The sequence below is a fragment of the Schistocerca nitens genome, chromosome 11 (genome assembly GCF_023898315.1).
Source record: "Schistocerca nitens isolate TAMUIC-IGC-003100 chromosome 11, iqSchNite1.1, whole genome shotgun sequence".
Taxonomy (NCBI): domain Eukaryota; kingdom Metazoa; phylum Arthropoda; class Insecta; order Orthoptera; family Acrididae; genus Schistocerca; species Schistocerca nitens.
Genome location: NC_064624.1, coordinates 132,193,734 through 132,199,600, shown reverse-complemented (window position 1 = coordinate 132,199,600; position 5,867 = coordinate 132,193,734). Strand labels below are relative to the sequence as shown.

At 47.3% G+C, this 5,867-nt stretch overlaps 1 pseudogene; it reads left to right on the top strand.

The window, feature by feature from the left end:
- Positions 1-660: 660 nt before the first annotated feature.
- LOC126214010 (5S ribosomal RNA) lies at positions 661-778 on the top strand (annotated as a pseudogene).
- Positions 779-5,867: the final 5,089 nt, after the last annotated feature.

Sequence of the window (5,867 nt, the reverse complement as noted above, 5' to 3'; positions counted from 1 at the left end):
TGATGACAGAAAACTGAAACATATTAATAGTAAGACTTATTAAAAACTTTGAGTGTTCGGCTCCACAAATTTAAATTATATGTAAAGTTTTATTCCAGTGTGTGGAAAATAAACATCCCAGGTTGGGATGCATAAACTAAAACCAGAGGAGGGGATGGTCTGATGCAGAGGGGGGGAAATCCCCCCCATCCCCCCCTGCAAATCGCGCGCTGATTAACTGTGGGAAGAAGAGTGGATGCTTGAGTGGACAAAACTGATAAACGTCTTCTGACCTGTGCAATGCAATGTACTTTGCAGACACAGCATAATGAGATGGATGAAAAGACAGCGCTGTGTAAATAATCCAGTATGTGCTGTGGCGAGCTCACATTAAGATCAACTCACATGGCCCAGAGAAAGCTGAATCATACATCTGGAGATATGTCTACACGGGCCCATTGCTTAGCTCACACTTATCTCTGCTTTTTTGCATGTGCACATCACACCATTGCCAAAATTTGTCCTTACAGTAAATCCGTGGCCATGCTTGCAGATGCCAGACACTAGCTTGTGCTGGTTGTAGCTATGGCTCACACATTTCTCAGCATGGCTGCCACAATGTGAAAAGATGAATTCAAGTAAAATATAGCAGGAATTAGTTGAGTGTAACAGCATGAAGAGGCCAACGGCCTTGCCGCAGTGGTAACACCGGTTCCCGTCAGATCACCGAAGTTAAGCGCTGTCAGGCTGGGCTAGCACTCGGATGGGTGACCATCCGGTCTGCCGAGCGCTGTTGGCAATCGGGGTGCACTCAGCCCTTGTGAGGTGAACTGAGGAGCTGCTTGACTGGGAAGTAGCGGCTCCGGTCTCGGAAACTGACATACGGCTGGGAGAGCGGTGTGCTGACCACGTGCCCCTCCATATCCACATCCAGTGACGCCTGTGAGCTGAGGATGACACGGCAACCAGTCGGTACCTTTGGGCCTTCATGTCCTGTGCGGGAGGAGGAATGGCATGAAGAACAGTACATCTGTTCGGGTCAGTACAAGGTTATCACTACAAAATCATATAGGAGTAGAGCAGGAGACAGGAGTAGACCTAACAATGAATAAGAAAATGAGAATAGGGGTAAGATAGTATGGACACCACAGTGAATGCATTATCATAGCCGAGATAGACATGAAGCCAATATCAATCACAATAGTGCAAGTTTATATGCCGTCTAGCACTGCAAATGATGAAGAGATTGAATTAATATATGATTAGACAAAGGCAAGTATTCAGACAGTTAAGGGAACTGAAACATTAATTTTGATGGGTGACTGGAATTCAGTCGTAGGGAAAGGAAGAGAGGGAAAAATATTAAAATATGGACAGGGGGAAAGGAATGAAAGAGTAAGCCACCTGGTAGAATTCTGCACAAAGCAAAAGTTAATCATTGCTACCAGTCAGTTTGGAAACAGCAAAAGAAAACTGTGTACATGGAAGAGCCCTGGAGAAACTGGTAGGCTCCAGATTGATTACATAATGGTAGCACAAAGATTTAGAAATCAGGTTTTAAACTGTAAAACAATTCCACAGGTAGCTGTCCACAACCTCTGACCATAATTTATTCACTGTGGCCACACAGCTTGAAGGTGAAAAAATTGCAAAAATGTAGGTAATTAAGGAGATGCGACCTGGATAAAGTGAAGCAACCAGAGGTCATTGAAAGTTTCACGGGGAGCATTAGGCAAAGTTGGAGTGAAACAGGTGAAAGGAAGGAAATAGAAGTTAAATGTATAGCTTTGAGAGATGAGACAGTGAAGGCAGCGGAGGATCATAAAGATAAAAAGGCAAAACCTTGCAGAAATCGCTGCATTAACTGATGAAAGTAAAAAATATAATGATACCGCTAATGAACCAGGTGAAAGAGAATACAAATGTCCAAAAAATGAGATTGCCAAAAAGTGCAGAACGCCTCAGCAGGGATGGTTAGAGTACAAATGCAAGGATGTAGAAGCATGTGTAACTAGGGGAAGGAGAAATGCCACCTATAGAAAACTAAAGAACATATGGAGAAGAAACACACAACTGTATGAATATCAAGAGGTCATATTTCAAACCAGTACTAAGCTAACAAGAGAAAGCTTAAGGGCAGAATGAATGTATAGAGAGTAAAGAGAATAGGAAGCATATGAGAATGCAATGTGAGATACAATACTGTGAGGAGAATTTCACAGAGCACTGGAAGACCTACATTGTAACAAAACCCCTGGAATATATAATATTCCCTCAGAATTACTGAGATCCTTGGGAGAGGATTGCCCCAATTTAATTCTCATACCATTGAAAATATGAATGAAATTACTCTTAATGTCAGTAGTGTTGAGCAACTGCTAAAATTGTTAAAATTGATTAAAGCTCCAGGGCCCGGTGGAATCCCTGTCAGATTCTATACTGAATTTCTGTCTAAGTTAACCCCTCTTTTAACTATGTCATAGACCCTTGATAAAAAAAAAACTGTGCCAAGTTCTTGTAAAAGGCACAGGTCACACAAGTCTATAAGAAGGACACTGGAAGTGATCCACAAAACTGCCGTCCAACATCCTTGACATCGATTTGTGTAGAATCTTAGAACATATTCTGAGCTCAGACATAATGAAGTATCTTGAACAGAATGGCCTCCTTGATGCCAACCAGCCCGGGTTTTGATAACACTGATCATGTAAAGTCCAACTCACATTTTTATCACGTGGCAAACTGAAGGCTTTCAATCGAGACAATCACGTAGATGCTGTATTTCTTGATTTCTGAAAGGCATTTGACTCAGAACCACACCTATGCTTATTGTCAAAAATATGACCATATGGGGTATCAAGCAAAATTTGTGCTGAATTGAGGACTTTTTGATAAGGAGGACAGAGTATGTTATCTCGGATGGAGAGTCATCGTCAGACGTAGAAGTGAGTTTGGATGTGCCCAAGGGAAGTGTGGGGACCCTCACTGTTTATACTGTATATTAATGACCCTGCAGACAATATTAATAGTAAAATTAGCCTTTTTGGTGATGATGCACTTATCTATAATGATATGTGAGTATCTGACAGAAGCTGCATAAGTATTCCGTTAGCTTTTGGTAAGACTTGAAAATGGTGCAGAGACTGGAAACTTGTTCTAAACGTTCAGAAATATAAAATTTTGCACTTCAAAAAAAGAAAATAACATAATGCCCTTTGATTATAACATCAATGACTCACATCGGGCAACTCACACAAATACCATAGGTTCAGTCATGAGTAAAGCAGGTAGTAGTCTTCAGTTTATTGGTAGAATGCTGGAGAAATGGAATCAATCTAAAAAGGAGATTGCTTACAAACAAATCTTTGGAATGAAGACCAAATCATCCTGTGTGTTATAACCTTTAATCACCAATAAATTGCGAGGATATACAAACGTAGAAACACTAGCAAGTTACACGCTAACAATTCCATATCTGTCACTCAACTGCCGTGCCGTGACGTGCGGCCGGTGCCGTTCATAGCTAGGTGGCACTCCCGCGCTCAGCCGAGCTGCGGAGCGCCTCTATCTCCGTGTTCGCGTACTGACGTAGCGGCACTTTTAAATCTCGTGGCACTGTCACAACACTTTTTGCCCCTTGAAAAAAAAAAACACTCACTTGCTTGGAGACACGGACAGTGTGGAGACATCCATGGGCTCTCGGGAGGCCCCGAGAAGATCCCACGGAGAGACACGAGAGTGTGGTCAAAAATATCCAGGACGGAAGCTCGTGCGTGGAACATGCCTCCTGGACGAGATGATGGGTGAAAACTCCGGAGCAGCATCCATAGGCGTCGTGGACCTGGGGGTGTGCTCCAGCGAGATGGGTCCCGGAGAAGGCGGCGTCGCGACTCAGAAGCGGTAGCGACGTCGGCTGCAGCAACACGCACGGAAGATCGGCAGCAGCGACAGGACTGGCCTCTCGGGCGGGTGGAGGCGAAAGAAGGGGCAGCAGCACCGGCGTGGCCACCACTCGTGGGCGCATCTGGTCGTAATAGCGAACAACCGTGCCGTCGTCCGTACGTATTTCACAAAGCCGGCGGCCGCGAAGAGCCTTGACCACCCCTGGAATCCATTTAGGGCGAGATCCATACCCTCGTGCCCACACGTCGGCACCCACCGAGTATTTTCCCGCACTAGGGGACACAGTACAAGGCCTGACAGGGTGAAGCAGGTGCAGTAGAGTGCGCGGTTGGCGGCCGTGCAAGAGTTCAGCAGGGCTGCGATCACCCAGAGGCGTGAAGCGATAAGAACTCAGAAATTGCAACAGAGCGTCATCTGTGGAAAAATCACTAAGGAATTTTTTCATCTGGCTTTTGAAAGTGCGGATAAGGCACTCGACCTCCCCATTCGACTGCAGATGGAAGGGCGGTGCTGTAACATGATGAATCCCTTGTCCAGTACAAGAATCACGGAAGGCCTGCGAAGAGAACTGAGGGCCATTGGCCGTGACAATCGTGGACGGAAGACCTTCTAGCGCAAAGATTTTGGACAAAGCCAGCGCCGTCGCCGCAGTGGTGGGCGACGGACATCAAACAACAGACGGAAACTTCGAGAAGGCATCAATCAACAGTAGCCAATAAGTGCCGAGTAAGGGGCCGGCAAAGTCAGCGTGCACCCGTTCCCACGGCTGCGCCGGATCAGGCCACGGAGAGGGCATAGCACGGGGTGCAGCCAGTTGTTGAGCACACTGACCACACGCAGCGTCCATGTGGGCGATGTCCGAATCAATACCGGGCCAATAACCGTGCCTGCAGGCCAGAGACTTAGTCCGAGAAATCCCCCAATGGCCTTCATGCAATAGTTTGAGAACATCTTTGCGAAGAGAGGCTGGCACCACGACCCGTGGAGATGCGCCATCCGTGGCCAGAAGAACAACACCCTCACGAACAGACAGACGAAGGCGCAAGGCATGGTAGTTGCGAAGGGGGGGATCCGATGCATGGCCCTTGGTCCTGTCCGGCCAACCCCGTTGAACAAAACCGATCACCTGACACAGGACCGGGTCCCGCGCAGTAGCCGACGCGACCTGCGAACCTGTAAGTGGAAAACCCTCAACCGCACGACGTTCTTCCTCATCAATGTGGAAACAGAGTAGTTCATCGCGATCGAAAACCGGGTCGGGGCCCATCGGCAATCGCGACAATGCGTCAGTGTTGGCGTGCTGGGCCGTGGGGCGATAGTGAATCTCATAGTGAAAACGAGACAAGTATAAGGCCCAACGTTGCAGGCGGTGAGTTGCCTGATCCGGTAGCGATGCCGAGGGGCTGAACAGAGAGACCAGCAGCTTGTGGTCGGTGATGAGGTGAAACTTAGAACCATACAAAAAAACGCTGAACTTTTTTAGAGCATAAATGATAGCGAGCGCCTCCTTTTCGATTTGAGAGTAACGCCGTTGGGCATCGTTGAGGGTCTTGGAAGCGTAGGCGATGGGTTGTTCCGACCCATCCTCATACCGATGGGTGAGAACAGCCCCTAGGCCATACTGTGACGCGTCAGTCGCCAGAACCAAGTGCTGACCCGGACGGAATGTGGCAAGACAAGGCGCCGACTGCAAATGCGCCTTCAGGCGGACAAAAGCCTGCTCACACTCGTCGGACCAGCAGAAAGGAACGTTTTTGCGTAACAGCTGATGCAGAGAATGAGCCACCGCCACCTTAGATGGAATGAATTTGTGATAATAAGCAATCTTGCCTAGAAACGCCTGAAGTTCTTTGACCGTAGACGGCCGGGGTAGAGCGGTATTGGCCACAACGTGCTGACGTAGAGGACGTATACCCTCACGGGACAAGTGGAAACCAAGATACACAATGGAGGGTTGGAAGAACTGTGACTTGTCCAGATTGCAC